The sequence below is a fragment of the Lutra lutra genome, chromosome 4, assembly GCF_902655055.1.
Source record: "Lutra lutra chromosome 4, mLutLut1.2, whole genome shotgun sequence".
Classification (NCBI taxonomy): Eukaryota; Metazoa; Chordata; class Mammalia; order Carnivora; family Mustelidae; genus Lutra; species Lutra lutra.
The window spans coordinates 27,876,106-27,901,167 of NC_062281.1; the positions used below are offsets into that span (position 1 = coordinate 27,876,106).

Here is a 25,062-nt window from a genome sequence, read left to right on the forward strand (position 1 = left end):
TTATATCACTTTATTAGTTAAATTAGTTAAATGTTTTTTTCATTTTGACAAGTTTTAATGATTCTAATCTTATGCATACTTCCCTCTCAATAAAATTATACTATAAAAAAAAGACAATTTTAAAATCTTACATTATATTATCTGAGATTCTTAATGAATTTTATATTAAGCAATCATTTGGATCTCTAAGTGCAACACAGATTTGCTAGTTTCTAAGTTTATTCTCGAAAGTTTTATTTTGTCCTGTTCAGATAAATTGCCAAATGGGCTTTCTGAAAAGGAGTAAGAACAGGAAATTGAAGAAAGCAAAGAGATGCTTTGCCAATAAGATTTAAAGAACAAAGAATAAATAGTTAATTGTTTAATTTGACGTATAATCCCCACCAAAACCTCTCCAAATATATTATATATTATTTTAAAACACAAATAAAAAATAATGACTGTAAATATATTTTTGATGACAATATATTATTTATCCCATAGAATAAGGGTTAAGTTGGCTAATGCTAAATCTGATACTTTATTTGTGAATCTAGGATGAATAAAGAGATTATGAATAGGTATATAGATAGATTATAGATGCAGCTATTGAACTATAATGCCAAAAGTGTTCAATATCTAACAAAGATAGGTCAGTTATTTTCACTATATTATTTGATATTTTAATTATTGTTTCCATGTTATTTTGCACAGAATTTTATATATATAAGGAGCTTTCACAATCTGCAAATATAACTTTTTTATTTTACAAATGATTCACTTGACATCTGAATAATTTGTATATATCTGTGTAACTTGTGTATATAGCTATCAAGTATAAAAATAAATGTTTGAATTTTAGTTTGCGATCTTCTTGAGTATTGTTTTTGCTATTTCTTAATAATTTTTTTATAAATATAATTTGTTTACTCTTAACAGGTACATCCTGTTGCATTTAATACTTGTTAAGCTTAAGTGATGTGAGTACTCCATTCAACCAGTGCTTTTTTTTTTTTTTAAAGATTTTATTTATTTATTTGACAGAGAGAGATCACAAGTAGGCAGAGAGGCAGGCAGAGAGAGAGGAAGGGAAGCAGGCTTCCTGCTGAGCAGTGAGACTGATGCGGGACTCGATCCCAAGACTCTGGGATCATGACCTGAGCCGAAGGCAGCGGCTTAACCCACTGAGCCACCCAGGCGCCCCTCAACCAGTGCTTTTTCACTGAATTCTTATTACTCAAATAATCACACTACAGATGTGAATATTTATGGGTACTAGTATATGAATCTCACTAAAACATCTAAATAGTGTAAGTTCACTTTATTTTGCAAGCTATAAAGTTACAAAACAACCCAATAAAAATTCTATTTCTTTCCCATGATGCCCTTTTAAAGATAAATTAAGGAATTTTTATTCTTATAATAAAAGAAACATATATTCTTGTAATAAAATATCTATTAATATTTTACTATATTCTAATAAAGACATTAGACAATGTTAACTGAAAATTGTTGAATAGATGAATTAGGAAAGAATTTTTTCTTCCATGATGCTATACTATACTTCAAGCTAACACTCTATCTACATAATATTCCATTTTCTTAGTAGCCATATTATCCCCCATTATTTACTTTTCATCTAATTTTACTATGTTCTAGTGGAAATCAAATTAAACTAGTGCTTACCCACTGGCTTAATAACTATACCAGCAGTCCTGGCAGTTTGTAGGGGGAACTACAAATGAAAAGGAAAATTATTTTTAGACTACAATGTGGATCATATCTTCTTTTATCCCTAAAGAACTATATATATTATATAATTCAAACCTTTCAGAATACAGATGAGAAACTAAAGTTTGTGGTGGCTAATGACTTGCTTGCATTAGGAAGTGTTAGGAGAAATATTACAACCCAAATCATCTGGCTTTTTGTTCAAAACTCTAAAATACCAAATGTGGCAGAAATTGTTTTCCAAATTTGGCTACCACCACAGTGTCTCCTACCCAATATACCCAATATCCACTCTCCTCTCCTCATCAAAATCTGGAGTCTAATCCCTTCTTATTATATCTCTGCTGAGCTCATGACTGCTTGTAACCAAGAGAGTAGCCAAAAGAGTACAGCATGATTTCAGAAGCTGGGCCAGAAAAGCACATGTGGTAACCCCTGGCTCTCTTGGAACAGCTCTGGTTATCACAACATCCTGTTTCATGGCATTTCCACTCAGATTCTGATGCCATGTTGGAAGGAGGCAAACTCACATGAAGAGGTCTCTGTTAATGCTTTGGTTGACAGTCCCAGCTATTCTAAACCTTCAGCTGATCCAGCCTAAGACTAAGTATCTGGGAAAAGTGTATCTGGGAAGTAAACCTTCTAGACCAAATCGTTCCAGTTTCAGGCATTCGTATCTTCAAAGACAAGATGTTGAGCATTGTGGGGCAGAGATAAACCATCACCACTGAGCCTTTTATGAATTCCGTCCAACAGAATATGAAGCATAATAAAGTTTTTGTGATTTTACATCACTGACTTTTGGAGCGATCATTATGCAGCAATAGTAACTGTGATATTAGTTGAAAGAAGACAGATGTTGAATGTGAAAGATGGAGGAGAACACCAAGATTTCAACTTGTAGGACACATGTTATATATAGTGAAAAACTGAAATGATGTCCTGATTGATGTAAACAATAATTCCTCATCATCCTACTTCTTCTTTGTCTTCCCCCCCCAAAGGGAGAGAGTTAGGCATGATGCACGAGTTAAGGAGGAGGGGCAGAAGGAGATAGAGGGAGAGAATCTTAAGCTTGCTCCATGCCCAGAGTGGAGTCAGACATGGAGCGAGCCCATGACACTGAGATCATGACCTGAATGGAAACCCAGAATCTGATGCTTAACTGGTTGAGCCACCCAGGAACCCTACATAATTATCTTCATTTTTTCTTGAATTATATCTAGGAAACTTATCTCTTGAGTATATAATTCAATTACCTACATATTTAAGAATTCAACATCTAAAAAGAGGCTTTTATTCACCAAGTTTTATTTGCCAAGTAATCTATGGGAGTACATAAGATACATAAGATTTATACACATAAGAAAGACTTCCTAAACAGCTGAGTGTGGTCAGGAAGAATGAACTTCACAGAGCCTTGTACTGAAATAACATGATGGTTGAAGCTAGAATTTACTCTCTTCCTTAGGTTTGTCTTCCTGGTAGATCAGGCATATGCGTATCACAAATACACATACATATACTTTAGATCCTATTTAGGGTCTCATCTGACTACAGTCTGGTATCCATGTGGGCCAGAGTCTTATAAAAGGCTCAAGTGGGGAACAATCTGCTTGTAAAATAAGGTTATGGGCAGAATTTATCTCCTTGTGGTTGATCAAGTAACAGTTCCTGCCCAGACCCACCCTGAGAAAGACTTTCACAAGAATGTTCAGTCTAGGGTTTCTGCACCAAAAATGCCTTTTGAAAAAATGTGTTCAGTCACATAACAAACATGATTACAGACACAGAAGCATGTAGTGCCTACTTTTAAAAGTAAAGACACTAGAGCTTATGCTAAGAATTCAAAGATTTTTTCTCTCTTCATCTCTTAAAACAAGTGAATATTTAATTAGTAATACTATCTAATATGTGACTGTTCCTTATGTGCCAGATATCCTAAATCAGAATAATCCAATGCAGTATATTTTATTGCCATAATTTTATATATGAAGAAAAATAGACATAAGATACTACCAACTTAAACTCACATAGTTAAGAAGCAAATTGATATTTAAAGAAAGGAGATTTTTTCCACAATTCCTCATTGCTTGTTCTTTTCTTTCTTAAGATTTTATTTAAATTCCAGTTAGTTAACATACAGTGTAATATTAGTTTCAGGTATACAATATAGTGATTCAACACTTCCATACAATGTCCAATGCTCATCACAAGTGTGCTCCTTAATCCTCATCACCTATTTAATCCATATCCTCACCAGCTCCCTTCTGGTAACCATCAGTTTGTTCTCTATAGTTAAGAGTCTGTTTCTTGGTTTGTCTCTCTCTTTCTTTTCCTTTTGTTTACTTGTTTTTTTTTCCTGAAATTCCATATTTGAGTGAAATCATATGGTATGAATGTCTTTCTCTAATTCACTTAGCATAATACTCTCTAGATCCATCCATGTTGCTGCAAATGGCAAGATTTCATTCTTTTTTGTGTCTGAGTAATAGTCCATTATATATATAAACTATGTAGTCTTTGGGCATATACTGAATAGGGCAATTGCTGGATTGTAGGGGTAGTGCTATTTCTAACTTTTTAGGATCCTCCATATATTTTCTAGAGTGGCTGTACCAGTTTGCATTCCCACCAACAGTGCGAGAGAGTTCCCCTTTCTCCACATCCTTGTTAACACCTGTTGTTTTCTGTGTTGTTGATTTTAGCCATTCTGACAGGTGTGAGGTGGTATCTCATTGTAGTTTTTATTTGCATTTTCCTGATGATGAGTGATATTGAACATATTTTCATGTGTCTGTTGGTCATCTGTATGTCTTCTTTGGAAAAATGTCTATTCATGTCTGCCTATCCATTCATGATAGGTAGTAGGTTTACAGGGAACATACCTCAATATAATAAAGGCCATATATGAAAAACCCAGAACTAACATCATCCTCAATAGGGAAAAATGAGAACTTCTCCTCTATGGTCAGGAACAAGGCAGAGATTTCCACTCTCACCACTGTTATTTAACATAGTACTTAAAGTCCTAGCCTCAGCAATCAGACAACAAAAACTAATAAAATGCATCCAAATCAGCAAGGAAGTAGACAAACTTTCACTCGTTGCAGATGACATGATACTATAGACAGAAAACCCAAAAGACTCCACCAAAAAACTGTCAGAACTGATAAACAAATTCAGTAAAGTCACAAGATACAAAATCAATGTACAGAAATTTGTGGGCATTTCTATACACCAATAATAAAGCACCAGGAAAATAAATCAAGGAATTGATCCCATTTACTATTACACCAACAAACATAAGATATCTAAAAATAAACTTAACAAGAAAGTGAAAGACCTGTACTCTGAAAACTATAAAACACTGATGAAATAAATTAAAGATGACACAAATGGAAAGACACTCCATTCTTAGAAGAACGAATTAGAAGAACGAATATTATTAAATTGTCTATACTACTTAAGACAATCTACCTATTTAATGCAATCCCTATCAAAATACCAATAGCATTTTTCACAGAGCTAGAACAAACAATTCTAAAATTTGCATGGAATCACAAAAGACCTCAAATATCTAAAACAACCTTAAAAAAGAAAAGCAAAGCCAGAGGCATCACAGTTCCAGACTTCAAATTATATTACAAAGCTGTAGTAATCAAAACAGTATGGTACTGGCACAAAAACAGACACAGATCAATAGAAAAGAACAGAAATGAACACACAACTATATGGCCAATTAATCTGGGACAAAGCAGGAAAGAATATCCAATGGGAAAAAGAATGTCTCTTCAACGAACTCTTTGGAAAATTGGACAGAAACATGCAGAAAAATAAAATTGGATTACTTTCTTACTCCAACACAAAAATAAATTCGAAATGGATGAATGATCTAACTGTGAGACCTGAAACTATCAAAATCCTAAAAAAGAACACAGGCAGTAACTTCTTTGACATGGGCCATAGCAACTTCTTTCTAGATAGGTCTCCTGAGGCAAGGGAAACAAAAGCAAAAATAAACTACTGGGACTACATCAAAATAGAAACGTTCTGCACAGTGAAGGAAAGCATTGACAAAACTAAAAGGCAAACTAGAGTGGGAGAAGATATTTGCAAGTGACATATTGGATAAAGGGTTAGTACCCAAAATATATAAAAAGAACTTAAAAATTCAACATCCAAAAATGAATAATCCAATTAAAAATGGGCAGAAGATGTAAATGGGTATTCTTTCACTGCTTTTTTAAAAGATTTTATTTATTTTGAGATATGGGAGAGAGAGAGAGAGCACACACACATGCATAAGCAGGTGGAGGGGCAAAGAGAGAGGGAGAAGCAGACTCCCTGCTGAGCAAGGAGTCCACTTCAGGGCTTCATCTCAGGACCCTGGGATCATGACGTGCACTGAAGGAAGATGCATAATGGACTGAGTTGTCCAGGTGCCCTCACCGCTTTTCTTATAATTACTCATGAAGATAATCTCTGTTAACTTAGGCTGAATGCATTGTAGACCTTAAAACCATACCTAAATATGTCAAACACATTTTGTATGTTCAATAAATATACATTATTTCATCTTAAAACTCTTTTTCAATACCTACATATTGATCCTTATGGAATCTTTGATTTCTGAATGAATGATGTAGAAAATGTATTAAAATCCCTCTTGTATAATTTGTGACAGTCTGACCTTTTATCCCCTTGATAGAATCAGTGTTAGAGACTACTTGTTTCCTACACAGTATTTGGAAACTGATTACAATATATTCTTTGACCTTTTTTTCATTTTGTGAATTAGTATACTACTTGCCTATTCTGTTTCAGTCCTTGTTTCTTTTAAACATTACATTTTTATTGGTTGTTCTCTATATTCTCTATCCTAAGTTGTCTTGTCCCCCTCAATAAAATCACCTATAATCCATTGAGCTATTTTTACTAGTTTTATTAGCTAGGAACTCAATGTCTCTCTTCTTCCCTCTCCTTCTCTCTCTGTCCCTCCCCTCCTTCTTTTCTTCCTCCTTCCAATCCTCCCTCCTCCTCTTCTTCTTCTTTCCTCTCTCTTTCCTTATCCCTCCCTCTCCCTATGTTTCACAACTTCCCATTGAGAACTATGTTTCACAAAGGAAATGGTCACTTATAAAGAGTTGTAGATGATGCATAGAGATAAAAATGCATGCTACAGTTTAGATGTGTTTTTTACTTTTTTAAGAAAAGAAAACTGCCAGTCTGTCACAATATAAGCATAGACCTGAATTAATTCACTTGATTTAAACTAGTTATAGTAATATTTGGATTCATGTTACTTTAGTGTAAGTCTGATAAGAATTCCATTTTTTGTTTTTTTATTATTATTATTATTATTTTTTTTTTTTGCTTAGAATCCACAGACTTGTGAACACTGTAGCAGAAAACCTCCACATGCACTGACTACAGAGGAAGTTTAGATAGATTCAATTTATATAGCATTCTTGGAAAGACAAAACTATAGTGATGGAGAACAGAATGAATTTTTAGAATTTAGAGTTTATGTAGTGTTGTAGTATTGGCTTTATATGGCTTTACATGCACTAAAAGTCACAGAAATAAACATCCAAAATTAAATTAAACAAAATAAGCCCTGAGAAACACTAAGTAGAATGGTTAAAATTAGATAATTTAAAATTAAACAAGCTGGCAATTTCAAGCTTTGTTAATGATGTACAACAATTGGATCATTCATTCACTATTAGTAGGAGATTAAATTTGTACAACTTTAGAAAATTCTTTGGTTTATCTACCACATATGCATAACTTATAACCCCTAAATTCCTATCCTATAAATATATCCAACAAAAATACACATGTAAATCACTAAAATGTTTGTAATATGTTTGAGGAGTATACTTCATAATGGATTCTTTTATGTATATAACATTCAAGGACAAAATATACTCAACACTTAATTTTTTTAAGTTTACTAATAATTTGAACATAATGTAAAATTCTGAAACATTTTCACACTTAAAAGCATATAGCATAATATAAAAAATTATGATCACTGGAATCCAAGACCTTAAGCATAAAAGAAACTAAAATGTAAGTAAAACAAGTCTTTCTAAATTAAAATTGGAAATAAGACTATCAACATAAAATGAATTTTCTTGAATATAATGTTTATTTTAAAAAATCTATCTGACCTCTAAATACTGAAATATGGAAACAATGTCTAATATGGTATTGATAAGTTCCCTTAGTTCCCAGACTATGTTCTCTTAAAATTTCCCCCTAAGGATATGAGAACTAATGTAATCTTTGAAGTAGCAGTATCAGTAAGGTAAGCAACATCTTGTTCCACAAGACAGATATGAAAAATTATTGTTCAATGATTTGACAGTGTGAATATCAAAATTAGTATCTGAATGGATTGAACCATATAAAATATGACAAAAAGTCTTGAACTAAACTTACATTAACATATAGGACAACAGAGAATAATAGAGAATCAAACATTATTATGTAAAAATTCCCTATTTTTTTTAATTTTAAAGTAAAACTCGAATTCTTCACTTTTTTGACAAGTCTGGTGCCACAGAACTTGTTACTGATTTAGAAAATTCAGGTTTATGACCTCAACTTAAACTAATATAATATAGACATACATAGAGGATGATGTAAAGAAGTATCTGTGTTTTTATTTAAAACATAGGGAATAGTATTATGAAGAAAATTTAAGACCTAGACTTATGTTCCTTCAAACACGGGCTTCTAGTTAGAAATTATAAATCCATAAGCTCCCACTTCTGGGATCAGGGCTATCATTACATGTTACAGAAACTATTGTATTGCTATTCCAACTCTTCTCCATGCTTCTAGTTTTTCTTCACTTTATACATTTCCTTTACCAATAACACTGAACTTTGAATGTTGAGATTAAACTTACTCTTTATCTTATAAAAAGAAACTTCTTTTCATTGCCAAAATGATTATTTTTTCATAGTCACTAAAATTAAAATCTCTGCATTTCCTGAATCATTTTTATCCTTTTCCTTCATGAACATGTGTTTCAGCAAACCTAAGAAACTACCATACCTAGAAGGGCCCCACACATACATTAAGTGCCAAGTAAACACTTGTTGAATGAATAAAGAAGTGGTCATTTATAACAATGTACTTCCTAAAAATCATCATTATAAGAAAGTGAGATATATTTTAATGCACCCAGTGTAGCACTGTATCTTCAAAGAGACAAAGCTATGGTCTACTTTGTAAATAGTCCCTAAAATAACCACTTACTTACAAAAAAAAAAAAAAGGGAAGAACAGCATCTTTTAAAGAATCCCTTATCCCTTGGGGCACCTGGGTGGCTCAGTGGGTTAAGCCTCTGCATTCTGCTCAGGTCATGATCTCAGAATCCTAGGATCAAACTCTACATCAGGCTCCCTGCTCAGTAGAGACTCTGCTTCTCCCTCTCCCACTGCTTGCTGCTCTCCCTGCTTCTGCGCTCTCTCTCTGCCAAATAAATAAATAAAATTATTAAAAAATATATTTTAAAAAAGAATCCCTTATCTCTGGATATTATAAGAAAGAAGATAGAAACATATTATCTATTTGAGACTTGAATAATCTATGTTAGAGTAAACTAAAGGGGAAAATCTAAAAGTTGTGGTTATTAAAACATATAAATTTATCCCTGTTTTATTGCCTTAATATATTATCAAACCAGTATTAATATATTCTTATATAAAGAGCAATAAATAGTATAGACATCATGAAATTATTTTTGTCAAGCCTGATCATTTTTTGATGTCTAGGTCAATTAACTCAGAAAGTACTACATTTGATCTTATTCTATACACATGTTATGTGACCATAATTTTTTATTTTATTTTATTTTTTATAAACATAATATATTTTTATCCCCAGGGGTACAGGTCTGTGAATCGCCAGGTTTACACACTTCACAGCATTCACCATAGCACATACCCTCCCCAATGTCCATAACCCCACCCCCGACCATAATTTTTTAACAAAGCTTTTCCCTACTGTCTAGAGATCAGACTTTATGATATTAAATGTTTTTATCATAATAATAATCATTAGTCAAATAATTCAATAGAAAAAAATAATTCAATAGAACATTCAATAAAGTATTAGCAATATAAGGAAGAGAATTTTTTAGTTTTTGACTCTGGTTTTCAACTGCACATCCCATCAGAGAGGATTGGGTTATCTGAGAGCATTAGAAGAAGCTGATTATGATTAGCTCAGCCCCTCCCTCCTTCACTCCTTAATACTTGCCACCCACACAGAGAATCTATTCTCATCCTTTCTAGGCCATGGATTGGATTTAGTAGGACAGTTTCCCATCACAGAGACCTTTTGGATTTTAGTAAATTCTGTGTCTACTAAGCATACTTATTCACAGATGTAATAAAAATAAACCACTGTATTATTAAACCTATAGCCATGTATGCAAATCTAGACTTTGCCAGCATATTAAAAAAAAATATATATATATATATATATGTATATATAGTCTACCCATTTGAAGTCTGTGACCCTCCATTTATGGAGGCTCAACACAGATGAGGGAAATCATTTCTTGTGTTAATCCGCAATTCTGTTGTATTTGTCTGTAAATCTACAGGTAGAGACAAAGAATACTACTACAGATTTAAATACACATGCAATGTGAGTGGATACATGTCTTTAAGGTTTAGTGGAACTTATTCACTATTTGGTGGAACTTGAATTCATGCAGATTTTATAGGGAATTGTATTGCACCATGAGGATGCTTTAATGAAATTGTGTATTTTGATTTTAACAATGCAGCCCTAGTAGGCAAATTTTATAGTATGGAGTGCTATAGTTTGATACTAAACTAGAGTGTCCCTTCCCTCTCAATTCAATGCAGTACTGGTCACTGGGTCCCCAAAGTGTGGAACTTAGAAATAATATAAGAATTTGCAAAGATGGTTGAGGAGGAAGCATTTTAAGAAAAGGCATTACCTTCTTTTTTTTTTTTTGTGGGTTTTTTTTTTTTAATTTTATTTTTTATAAACATATATTTTTATCCCCAGGGGTACAGGTCTGTGAACCTTCTTAAAGAGTCAGAAATACCTCAAAAAAATACAATGGAGACTCTATGCCTAGGTGAATTTTCACCTGGATGTAGTCAACAATGTGTCAGAATTATACCCCTCATTGGCACTTTCTCACATTTAAATTTACATTCCAACTCTCTTGTCTCCAAGAAACTAGCATAGATTAACAGGCATCCTGGTAAACTGAAGCCAACTGATTTTCCTCATTGATCTGTTTAATTAAGATACCTTTAAGACTGCCAGTTTCTTTGGCAAAGCTGGGTCCTTGATTATTAAACTATAATTTTTCTCGGAATAATTTTGCCATAGAAACTAATGGAAGGGATGGGGTGGCTGGTTGATGGACATTGGGGAGGGAATGTGCTATGATGAGAAAAAAAAATAAATGGCATCACTGTGATAAGAAACTAATGATAGTAAATGTCTTTCTTGCATACTTGCTGGGCTTTTTGATAGACCCAGGAAACACCTAGGGTTGAATATAACCCTAAGATCTTAAAGGGACTTTGATTCTTTTCTAATATACCATATAGGTTATAATTCTTGAGGGAATCCCAATTACACCTAGGTATCCAGCATGTCTCAGCATTAGATTGAGTACGGGGGTGAGTGGGGGGGGAGTAACATTTTTGAATTTCATTAATTTTATAATCAGACTCTTTTTACTTTCAACTTATGTTGAAATAATTATTTAATTTTAGACTTTATTCATCAAGAACTTTGAACTCCACTTACCTCAAGGACATAAAGTCACCTTAACTATCTTAAGTACTTTAATATTTGATCAAACTTACTTTCTTCCTAATAGTGCTAATGGTAGAAATTCAAATTGAGGACACCTCACCATGGTTTGCATTTAAGTTTTGGGATGTCTGTCTTTTATCTTTTAATCTCATTGTAAAACTTTGGATTATATATATGGATAAAAGTTTGAACTCTTAGTCTGAGGTAGCCTTGGAATTAATTAAATTAATGTACTCTGTGACTTCTTTCAAAATATATTTTTCTGTGGAAAAACTTAACTTTCCCTTCAGTGATTTGAGGATGATTAATAAATGGTTGGGGTACATGAAGTTGCATGGAGAATGGCTCAACTTCAGTATCTCTTTTAAGCCATCATGCCCACAGGGAGCTAACATTTATTACATTCTTTCTTTCCCTCTCTATCCCTGTGTGTGTGTTCTCTGTACACTTATGAATTACATTATTATAAAAATATGCATTATCTTTCCATTGAGCTTTCTCCTTTTGGAAATTCTCCCTACCAGGTCCCTGTCTACTGGACCTCTCCCTGGTGTAAGGTCATACTAACATTCCCTAGGCTCTGCTAGGTGAATTGCTTTAGACCTTTAATTCTCTACCAGAGATTATTTTGTCCCCAGGAAACACTTAGAAATGTCTAGAGACATTTTAATTTCTTATAACATGGGCGTTGCTATTGATATCTCATGGGTAAATACCAAGGGCACTGCTAAACAAAAATGCACAAGACATCGTACCCTCTAAACAAGGGTGGGCCCTCTAAAACAAGAAATTACCAGATCTCAAATGTTAGTAATGCTGAGTTAGAGGAACTCTGTTTTAAACAGTAAAATGTATCAAGTGAGATGAATCATTTCTCAACCGAAGTCCTTAAGAGCTGAAGTATGATTCTGCCACTGCTTTTTTTTTTTCTATCATGAGATAAGTAGATAAGGGATGCTCCTATTTCTTAGATAGGGGATGCTCCTATTTCTTAGACCCCAAAATGAAGAAGACATGAACAGAGCCATAGTCAAGTCATTATGGAAACATCATGTGGTCAAGAAATAAACATGTTTGTTGCTGTAAGCTGCTAAAAGTAAGGGGTATTTTATTACTTTATGTTAACATAAGCTGATTGATTAATTACCTGTTGTCTTTAGTAATAAAATGAACATCTTAATGTCCATTATGGTGAATTTTGTATCTGTGTCTTAACTAGTTCTGAATTCAGTTGAGAAAGAAGCATTTTATTTGTTGCCTAGACTACGATTTTAAAAATATATGCTATGATAAGGTTGCTGATTCAGGAAAACGTGAACATTCCTATTAGAAGGGTTTTTAATCTCCTAATGATGCCCAAGAGTTTTAAATATGCAAAAATCACCTTCTATTTAAAGGCTAAAGCATGTCAGTGGCCAGCTTAACTGAGTAAATTATCTTAAGTTTGATGTAGTTTTAATATGGTTTTACTCAAATCCCAAGTAATTTATAACTTATTAAATAGTTCATGGATGTTGGTTCTCAATAGACTTGGAGAAATGAAGGTTTGAAAATCCTTTTCTATGGTATCCAGTAGACAGTATTTTCATAGCTTCTTTTCATGAAACCAATGCTTAATGGGAGTGACTGGCAAGTTCAGCTCAGTGGTAAAATGGCTAACACAAAATTTATCTAAGCTCTCTGCCTGTAGAGTCAATGAGGCTTTCAATTAAGGAAGCAAAAAAGCTTGAATAATCTGTAGCCAAGTGAAGAAAGACGGTTTCAGAGTCTCTTAGCTTAAAAGTTGTCTTCTACTTTTCTGTGCCAGTGCTTTTCATTTAACAAAATATGTGGTGAACAAACACAAACTCATGTGTTAGTGTGTGTACTATCCAGCTTGTTCTCAGTGAGGCATTGCCCTTGACCAGACTGCAAGCCTCTTTATGAAGGGAGTTTTGTGTTACGAATACCTAATTCAAAGTACTAGGCACATAGCAATTATCAGTGTTTGATGATGGAATTAGTGAATGCAAATGAATAGATGATTTTAACTCATGCTTATTCTCACAAATGAGGTGAACATTCAGATAAACATGAAAATTAGACATTTAGAGCCAATCTAATATTTCTATTTTTATAATATTTTTGCCTATTTATTTTTCCCTAAATCCATACTTCACAAGAAAAATAAATGAAAGATTTTACTGTAACATTTAAATCTTTTTCTTTTTCTTGTAAAGTAACATTTTTCAGATCAGGAGTTGACCTCCATTTCCATGAGATTAGGGGTGAGTCATGGCTACTGAGTTTCTTAAAATGGACTTCAAATATATCTCTAAGATAAGCCAAGGAATGCAGGAGTACAGAGAAGACAATCAGAACTTGGAAAATAGAGTTTTCCTACCTGGAAAATTCTTTCAAATAGAGAACTCCAAACTTGTAACCTCCCTTGTCTTCATAGCAAGGTTACACCATGCTGATGTTTAAATTTTCAGAGTGGGCTTTTTGCTATATTATGATTGCAAAATACCTTTTTGAAACTGTGTTAAATGGTTTCAGCTGAAGGATAGTATCTGTTCTATATGTTTTGTGTTCTAATTTAAGAGAACTTGCAGTTACTCTAATAAAAAAATAAAGGAAATAATTATTCTTAGTCGTTTAGTCCTTATAAAAAATTTAGAAAAGTTGAGAGTTCTGGACCTCAAACTTCTTTATATTCAATATAACATTATTTTATCTCAAAGTCTTATGCATTTCAGAGGGAATTTAATTTTGCAAAATCTTCTTTGTTATCTAAATGAAGTCTGTACCCTGAATACCCATACTACCCTCTACTAGTGTTATCTTGTTTGTCTCTTAGATTGCTAGTTTGCAAAACAAAGAGAATGTTTTCCTCTGAGTTCACACACACACACACACACACACTCACACACACACACAAATAGTCCTCCTTTCTGATGCTCATTAATATTATAATAATGTGTTTTTCTCCTGGCATCCAATTTACCTACATGAACCAGTCCACATTTCTTTAGTTGTGTGTATGAAGAATTTAGTCCAAAAAAAAAAAAAAAAGAAAAGAAAAGAAAAAAAAGAAAAGAAAAAGAAAAAAGGTAAGTGGGGTGTCTGGCTGGCTCAGTTGGTAGAGTGTGTGACTCTTGATCTCAAGATTCTAAGTTCAAGCCCCACATTAGGCATGGGGCCTACTTAAAATAATTTTTTTTTAAATGAAAATTAGGCAAGGAGCATTTTACAGATCACTTGAATTTAAAGTATGTAAAATATGAATCACTATGAGCTCTAATTGTTTTTGGTAAGAATGCATATTCTTCTTGGCTATGATTGTCCCCTGAATCACTATTCTGCCTCACATTTTACCAATACACAAAAAAATTAGATTCTCTGATTTTGCATTGATATATTTGAAAATGTTCATGTAGACTGAAAAGCTCCATTTAAAATCATTTTATTTTGCAAAATAACCTGCAGGTGTTGAAAAAGTTAAAGATTTACTTCCTATTCTGGAACAAATTCTTATAAAGAGGTTTTTAGTTCTAGAAAATATATTTTCCAGAGAAAAGTCTATCAATAAGAACATATAAAACATACAACAGGGTGCCTGAGTGGCTCAATCAGTTAATTGTCCCAACACTTAATCTCAGCTCAGGTCTTGATCTCAGGGATATGAGTTCAAGCCCCACATTGGGTTCTATGCTAGGTGTGGAGTCCTACCTAAAAACAAACCAAAACCACACAACTATACAACTTATTTCTTTAAATAAAGCATTATAACCTTCCCTTCTATAATACTTTTATATAGTATACATAATACTATATATATTATAATACATATTTATATATTATATATAGCTTATATATATATATCATCTGTATGTGTGTACACTGTCAAAAATTATATGAACATGTGAGTTAATTACAAAGTTATAATTCACAAGATAAATGAAAGAACAGGATACATAATCCTATTTTTATTTACAAAGTCCTTTAAAAAAGTTTATTTAACTTTCTTAAAAGTTTATTTAAAGTTTATTAAAATATAATTAGCTAGAACATTAAGATTGATAAAATCTCAGAATAGGAATTGGATCCCATGCAACTAAGTCCTGCCAATCCTCTCAGGAGAAGGGCTATCTCTAAGGGTCTTCTGGCTAGATCCCATGCTATCCAGATGATGTGTAGGAGTAGCTCAGCACAAAAATTCATTTGCCCACTTCAAGTGAAGGAAATAATCTCAAGGATATTCAGGAAACTCATGTTTCTGCTGATGTTTTTATTGTCACATTGTTTTTGTTTCTTGAATTTATTTTCCTTGTTATAATTGACTTGTTAGTTCAGGTCTGGGTCAGTTTGGTTTCCCTAATTTAGTGTCATAATCAACCCCCTCAACAGCAGTCATGCCAAAGTATCAACTTTATAGCTGTAACAGAAGTATACAAAGCAGCATGTTTACTGAGGCATAGGTATTTGTCTTAATGTGCCTTCATAAGCAAATTCATACTTTTTGCTCCTGCTTATGGATGCAACAGAAATGGGCTTTTAAATTTTTTCTCCAAAGCCTTTGGCCAAATGATGAATGAATCTTTGGCATCCTCTGAGTTCCTGGAATTGTCCCTACCTTCTCTTGTACTTTAGTAAATAAGACCTTTGAGATCCAGGATGAAGTATCCATATGTAACATACATGAGACATATTCTACACTATTTTTGTACATTTGTTATAGCACCCCAATGAGTCAGGCATTGTGATAGTTATTGAAGATAAAGACTAAACAGGATGGCTGCCTCAAAGATTTCATAACATAGAAAAGGACATAGACAAATAAATTAATAACTGTCTTGAATAATTTCTAAACCAAAGTGTACTACAAATGAATGTAATTATTTGAATATGGGATGATTCTTAATATTTTTGCTTTCTTTTATGACTCAACTAAAATTGAATTTTAACTCAACTAACAAAGGTGACTGGAGATTTCACCGTAATCATTTTCTGTATTTCTTTGTACAAGATTAAAGGAGATGACAGAGAGAAGATGTCTCACTGATTATAAGATTATGCTTTCCAGTTGTGCCAGTTCCCAAGGCTCTCCCAGGTCCCTGGGGCTCTGCTGCTTCAGGCCATGTGGGAAACAAGGTGAACTTGGGCATACCTCAAGGGCCATATGTCTGAGATTCACTCTTCCTTGGTGTACCTCATAGTTACCCCCTCAGCAATATTGCTACTTCCCAAGAATGTTTCCTCTTCTATGTATATTGATAACTTTCAAGCTCCTATCAGTACTTCCCTCCCCTCAAATCTTCAATTCCGTTTATCTTCACCTACTACAAGAATCTGAAGGTTTTAGGTTGTAGGTTTTAGAAAGTTAAAATAAAACAAAAAGCCAAGAATTAAAGTACATTCAGCCAGCTTCATCTTTAGATAATCATAACCTACCCCAGGGAAAATTGAGTGCAGGAAAGTCAGCCTGTTTCATGAATGTGGGGATGAGTGAAGAGATAATTTGAGTATAAAACACTACTTTGTATTTTAGTTTTTCTAACACATTCAGTAAATGTAAGCCAAAGATTATAATTCCATGTGCCAGCCAGAAGAAATCATCAGCCGCAAGACAAACAAAGAAGATGCCACTAACTTCTGACCGTGAGCAAGTCAGGCACCACAAGTTCAAAAATAGCCAAAGCAAAACCAATGAATCACCAAAGTAGTAATTATTATCAACTTACGGTGCACACATCAAAAAAATAGTTTATATGGGGTGCCTGGGTGGCTCAGTTGGTTAAGTGCCCAACTCTTTATTTCAGCTCAGGGGCATGCAGTAGAGATCAGCCTTGGGCTCGGTGCTGAGCATGGAGCCTGCTTAAGATTCTCTCTTTCTTGGGTGCCTGGGTGGCTCAGTGGGTTAAAGCCTCTGCCTTCCACTCAGGTCATGATCCTAGGGTTCTGGGATCAAGCTCCACATCGGGCTCTCTGCTCAGCAGGGAGCCTGCTTCCCTCTCTCTCTGCCTGCCTCTCTGCCTACTTGTGATTTCTGTCAAATAGATAAATAAAATCTTTAAAAAAAAAAAAAGATTCTTTCTCCCTCTGATATCCCTCCATCCCCTCCAAAAAAGAAGAAGAAAAAACAGACAGTTTGCAAATTGGGGACACCCAAACTAAAACATGAAATGAGGCTGAGGGTATATTTTTTAAAACAGCTTATTGAGAGAAAAAGCAGTGATTATTTTTTTCTTAATGGGGATTGGTTATAATATTTTCTTAAATGATAGGGAATTTGTTGGTGATTACCTCATAGCAACCTTGGAAACAGTTTAGATTTTGCTTATGATTTCCAGAGGCATAGCAAGAAATGACCCAGGTCAAGTTATTCCTGCAAAATAAGCTAAATTAAGTTTGTTTGTATGACTGAAATGGTTTTGTCCGCTCAGGGATTTTCAAGGCTGGTTTCCTTTTTTTTTTTTTTTATTTTTAATTTTTTAAATTTTTTTAATTTTAAACACCAGGAAGGGTCTAAAGTTTTTGCTGGGAAGGACTCCAGAAGGATTTTCAGATACAGCTGAGTCTTAAAAGAGAGAATGAGTTTATCAGGTGGTTGAAAGGGATGGGGTTTATTCTGAGCAGAATAAGCAAGAAGTACTACTAGTGAACATTCTGATCTGTTTAAGGACTCACATTCTGATCAGAATGGACAGTGTACAGGACATGGAGAGAGGTCTGTAGTGTCATTTGCAAATATCTTCTCCCATTTTGTGGCTTGCCTCTTTGTTTTGTTGACTGTTTTCTTTGTTGTGCAAAGCTTTTTGTTCTTGATGAAGTCCCAAAAGTTCATTTTCTCTTTAGTTTCCCATGCTTTTAGAGATGTCTCTTGAAAGAAGTTACTGTGGCTGATGTTGAAGAGGTTACTGCCTATGTTCTCCTCTAGGATTTTGTTGGATTCCTGTCTCACATTGAGGTCTTTCATCCATTCTGAGTTTATCTTTGTGTATGGTGTAAGAGAACGGTAGAGTTCATTCTTCCATAAAGCTGTCCAATTTTCCCAGTATTTATTGAAGAGACTGTCTTTTTCCCATTGGATATTTTTTCCTGCTTTGTCCAAGATTATTTGACCATAGAGTTGAGGGTCCATAGCTGGGTTCTCTATTCTGTTCCATTGGTCTATGTGTCTTTTTTTTTTTTTAAGATTTTTATTTATTTATTTGACAGAGAGAGACAGAGATCACAAGTAGCAGAGAGGCAGAGAGAGGGAGGGGGAAGCAGGCTCCCCGTGAGCAGAGAGCCCGATGTGGGGCTTGATCCCAGGACTCTGGGATCATGACCGGAGCCGAAGGCAGACGCTTAACATACTGAGCCACCCAGGCACCCCTCTATGTGTCTTTTTTTGTGCCAGTACCATACTGTCTCGTTGATCACAGTTTTGTAACATAGATTGAAATCAGGTAACATGATGCCCCCAGCTTTGCTTTTGTTTTTCAACATTTCCTTGATGATTTGGGATCTTTACTGTTACCATACAAACTTTAGGATTGTTTGTTCCAGGACTTTGAAAAATGCTGATGGTATTTTGATCAGGATGGCATTGAAAGTATAGATTGCTCTGGGCAGCATAAACATTTTAACAGTGTTTCTTCTTCTGATCCATAAACATGGAATGTTTTTCCATCTTTTTGTCTTCTTTGATTTCTTTCATGAGTGTTCTGTATTTCCTAGAGTATAGATGTTTTACCTCCTTGGTTAGGTTTATTTCAAGGTATCTTATGTTTTTTCGTGCTATTGGAAATGGAATCAATTCTCTAATTTCTCTTTCTATAGTTTCATTATTAGTGTATAAGAAAGCGACTGATTTCTGTGCATTGATTTTGTATCCAGCCACATATCCAAGATCTATAAGGAATTTCTCAAACTCAACACCCAAAAAACAAATAATCAAGTCCAAAAATGGGCAGAAGACATGAATAGACACTTCTCCCAAGAAGACATACAAACAACTAACAGACATGAAAAAATGTTCATCATCATTAGCTATCAGGGAAATTCAAATCAAAACCACATTGAGATGCCACCTTATACCAGTTAAAATGGCAAAAATTGACAAGGCAAGAAACAACAAATGTTAGAGAGGCTGTGGAGAGGGAACTCTCTCACACTGCTGGTGGGAATGCAAGTTGGTACAACCACATTGGAGAGTGGAGGTTCCCCAGAAAATTAAAAATAGAGCTACCTTATGATCCAGCAATTGCACTACTGGGTATTTACTCCAAAGATACAGATATAGTGAAAAGAAGAGTCATATGTGCCCCAATGTTCATAGCAGCAATGTCCACAATAGCAAAACTGTGGAAAGAGCAATATGCTCTTCAACAGATGAATGGATAAAGAAGATGTGGTCAATATATACAATGGAATATTACTCAGCCACCAAAGGACGAATACCCAACTTTTGCATCAAAATGGATGGACTGGAGGAGATTATGCTAAGTAAAATAAGTCAAGCAGAGAAAGTCAGTTATCATATGATCCCATTTATTTGTGGAATCGTAAGGAGTAGCATGGAGGACATTAGGAGAAGGAAGGGAAAAATGAAGGTGGGGAGTTGGAGGGGCAGAAGAATCATGAGAGACTGTGTACTCTGAGAAACAAACTGGGGGTTTTAGAAGGGAAGGGGATAAAGGAAGGGATTAGTCCAGTGATGGGTATTAAGGAGGGCATATATTGCATGGAATACTGGGTGTTATAGGAATCATGGAATACTAGATCAAAAACTAATGGTGTACTGTATGGTGACATAACAAAATAAAAACAAACAAATAAATAAATAAATAAAAGAAGAAGAAAAAAATAAAAGAAAGAACATGGAGAGTGGTGAGAGTGAAGGGTGGGAAAATACTGGCCAAATCGTAAAAGCTCTTGTTTCCTCTAGAGATTTTATTTTGTCTTTAAAACCAGTAAGACAATCATGTACAATCTTATGGTGGGTCCTTTGTTTTTATTTATTGCTTTAATTATTATACTTTCTTTCAACCACTCCTATACTAAGCTAAATCTGTGAGATCTTTAAAAGAAAAAACAAAAAAATCCCATAACTATGTCCTATGAGTGTTAATACAATGTCATTTAAATAGTAATTTAGTAATAGTTTGAGAACATTTGGATCTTGTATGCATTTAGACCTGGTATATTTATTTATTTTATTTAAGTTCCTCTATGTTTTCAAGTCCAATTTTACTTACAGAACCAAATTTTATGTATTGAGATCATGTTGAATTCTCCTATCCCCCAACTTTCTACTTATCTAATCATAATTTTATTGTTTACAATTGAATCAATAACCTTTTTAAAGACAGAAAAATACAAAACATCTTTGTTTCTCTTTTGGAAATTGAGGACATTTTAGCATAGTAGGTAAAATTAGAAAGCATCATAACTCCATCATTAGAGATAATTTAGTAAAAGGGGGGGGGACGAAAAACAGAAAAATAATGCTAACTTTCCTTAACAGTGTTGAATTAATTTTAGTTATAAAATTGTAATTATATCTAGCATTTGCTTACTCAATGTCATACTCGCTCCATAAATTTGTTGGCTTTTGGAGGGTAGACAAATTGACATTATACTCTCCACATTTAAATAGTGAACAGAGATAATTTCATCTTATTTAGCATAGCAAAAAATAATTACTATTACCCTAGAGGATCATTAAGACAGTAGACTACATTAAAAAAGAGGAAAAATTCATTACCTTACATGATATTGTGTTATTCTTTGTGGTGTGTAGATTTGGCTCATGTAAATTCTGAGATGTTTCCTTTCTTGCAATATATGAATCTACCCATTCATGTGCACCCAGGTGTACATGTGTGGGTGAGTAGTCAACATAATAAATTAGTGAAGAGACTGCTAATTGCCTCCACATATTTATTCTCCTTTCCTTACTAATATCCCTCAACTGTTATCTGGGTACAGGATGGGAAGAATAATGAAGAAGTGACTTGGGTTTCTCTAGAATATTGAATTTCACAATCTACCAGAATCTATTCATCATCCCAACCACACAAACCTCAGAATCAAAAAGAACAAATAGAGATAAAAAGAGACAAACAAACAAACAAACTCTTAAATGTAGAGAACACACTGGTGGTTACCAGAAGGGATGTGGGTAGGAAGATGGGTGAAATAGATAAAAGGGGATTAAGAGTACATTTATCATGATGAGCACTGAGTGTGTAGGGTTGTTGATCATTATATTGCACACCTGAAACTATATAACGCTGTATGTGAATCATATTTCAGTTTTTAAAAAAAAGTCAATAAGGGAAATGGTACAGTTACTAATTCCAGGCAATTTGGACTGTGCCCACAAAATACATCCTGTACCCCCTTTCTCTCCGTGAAATTTGGTTCTGAATCAAAGGAGTTGCAAAACAGTTCTGGAAATGTCATTTTTTTAATCAGTAGCCTCTGTATGGTAGAGGAGGTCTGCTGTACAACAAAAGAAATTTTATAAAGATGTTCAAGGCTACTATGTGTAGGAAATCAAACATGTCACACACCATTCTTATACCTGTTTTCCAGTTAAGCCACTAATCTCTGTCACCCATGGGCCAAATAAGATTAAATTCTGTTTCTGGTGCTTGTGACTGAACCCTTAGAAAATAAGAATGAGGAGAGAAGCTTACATAGTGAAACACAATTAGCAAATGCAGGGACCATCTAGAATTACTAAGCAGTTTAAACACCTCCTTCCTAATTCCACATGGTTAATCCCCAATCATGAGTCTCCACTTCTCTTCGACTACTTTGATAACATGATTGCTAAATTGCTTGATTTATTTTATGACTTAAATGACATTGGCAATTGTACAAATCATGTGTTAAACTTGCTAAGATGACAAAAATAAGCAGACTTCTATCTTATTTAAAGTATAAATGACATCTACCTCGTATAAAAGAAAAGCATGTCAGAAATGTTTATTATTTAACTAGGAGAGTGAAGAATAACAAGTGTTTTGCCAATGCCTTGAATCTCATTTTTCTTGACTTCTAGTCACACCCAATGTGTTGCAATAGAAAGATGACCAAATTTAGAAACATACCTATGTCTTTCTCTACACATACAAAGAACATCTGGACGTGGCCCGACAAGTTCATCACTTTGACTGACTTAGTGTTAGTTCTGATTCTAAGGCTAGTTTTCCCAGAACTTAAATAACAAAATAAACAAATATATATAAATGCCATATTAGGTTATTATTCATTAAAAAGAGGAGATACACAACCTATTAGCAAAAAACTTTTAGTAGACACCATTCAGGTCTAAAGACATGGAACTAGTGATCCCTTTAGATGTTAACATTACCACAGCTTCCCAGAAGCCATGGATTCTTGGATACTTACCCACTGAATCTGAAACCATCTCTCAAAATCTTCTTCCTTCTGAGGAAATAAACCTCCCTATTGCACTATATCTTTCCAGTTTACTTCCCTAAATCCACACCTTCACTATAACCCACCAGTTTATGGCTCCAGGGTCCTGCCTTTCTCTCCTTAACCTACACATGGAGTTGTCAATCATTTGTCCAGAATAGTACCATGTTTGAGCATCGGGATAGGAGTTGAGGGTGGGAAGGAGCAACTGCTGTTTTTCGGAGCTCTCACAGCACTGTGAATGATTTCTCTGTTTCTATCTGTTGCTCTGGATTGAGTCACATTAACAGGTGTTCCTCTGCTTTGTTATCTTGAAAATGTGCCAAGCCCCAGGAAGTAGAATGGAATACGTGTACAAAAAAAAAAGTACCCATCATCTCATTAATATTGGTCTTAAAATTTTCAGGAGACAAAAAAAAGGTGCATTATAAAAAGTGCACTATAGGGCACTATGGCACTATATGATTTTATCAGTCAAAAAGGAAGCATGTAATAAAAAAAAAATCTGGTTGGTTTTTGTCTCTTGTTCCAGAGAGGTAACTTTTTTTTTTTTTTTTAAGATTTTATGTATTTGTTTGACAGAGAGAGATAGTGAGAGCAGAAATACAGGCAGGGAGTGGGACAGGGAGAAGTAGACTTCCTGCAGAGCAGGGAGCCCAATACAGGGCTCTATCCCAGGACCCTGAGACCATGACCTAAGCCGAAGGCAGAGGCTTAACCCACTGGACCACCCAGGTGCCCCAAATACATGTATTTTTAATATTTTATGTATTAAAACTATACTTATATTTAAAATTGAGAGAAGAAGAGAGATGGAGAGCCAGCCAGCCAGACATCTGGTTGGTTCTGTTTCTCTGGAGAATCCTGACTAATGTAACTCTAAATATTGGGAATTTACCAATGATAAATGAGTTCCTTTGTTATTCATAGTGGGCCTCTTGATACACTAATGAGATGATTCATGATGGGGACCTAGATAGTTTATACTAACCAGATGACTGAGGAAAGTGCTAACTGTGCTAGAAAGACCAACTGTCTGATTAGAGGGCTCAGGCTTTGAGCCACATGGTATCAGCTGTTAACTCTAGCCGGAGAGTCAGTCACATGGACAATGATTCATTCAATCCCACCTACATAGGGAAGCTCAGTGAAAAATCTTAACACAGAAACTCAGCTGAGTTTCTCTGCTTGGCTATCCTCTTTAAGTACTGTCACACATTAGCACTAAGAAAAGGAATGGTTCTCTGAAGATGACAGAAGCTTCACATCTAGAACCCTTCCAGAATTTGCCTGTGAGGCTCTTCTTTTGGTTAGTTATCATAGTTATCTTTTTGCCAAGATACGATTGCAATTGTGAGAGTAGTACTTAAAGTGAATTCTGTGTACCTTTCTAGCAAGTTGTGGAATCTGAGAATAATTGTGGGAACCCTCAAATTTATATACAGTTTGTCTGAAGTGAGGGTGACCCTTGGGACCCCTGAATTTGGGGCTGGCATCTAAAGTGAGGGCAGTTTTATGGGTGACTATTGTCATTAAGCTTGACTTTGGCAAACTCATTGCAGACAGAGATATGCTACATTAACTTTTAAGTAAAATACGTTCTTATTTAAATTTCCAAATTAAAAAGATTACATTATGTTTTAGGCTTCAGGGGGCTTATGTCCAGGGATATGAGTTGAATAAGAATCTCATAACATTCTGACTGCAGCATGTCTAGAGAATTTTTCTTCTTTCGTTTTCAACTTAAATTCAAAATTTGTCTCTTCCATATTCTAGCTTTCTGTCCTTGCTGAAACCATTTAACCTATTCCATGCTCAAATCTTTCATCTGTAAAATAAATATCTACTTCACTTAATTTCTATGAGGATTTCATTAGATGGTATAGCCAAAGTAATTAACAAATGATTTGGCCCATAATAATCTCCTGATAAAATAACAACTCTGAATGTCATTTTCTTGATGCTTAATGATAAATAATGATAAATAAAGCTCTAACATGCAATTGAAAACTCAAATTATACTAACGTAGTGTTGGGCAGACCTACACAGGAAATAATACCATTTGATGTTGGTTAAAGAAAATAGAAGGAGTTCTGACGATT

General features: G+C 34.3%; 1 long non-coding RNA gene across 1 annotated transcript in view; it reads right to left on the minus strand.

The window, feature by feature from the left end:
- Positions 1 to 1,619: 1,619 nt before the first annotated feature.
- The window catches only part of LOC125099329 (uncharacterized), a 291,963-nt gene continuing 268,520 nt past the window's right edge, over positions 1,620 to 25,062 (minus strand). The window contains exon 4 of the long non-coding RNA XR_007127104.1: positions 1,620 to 1,714. This is a non-coding gene — a long non-coding RNA (uncharacterized LOC125099329). The remainder of the gene's footprint in view (positions 1,715 to 25,062) is intronic.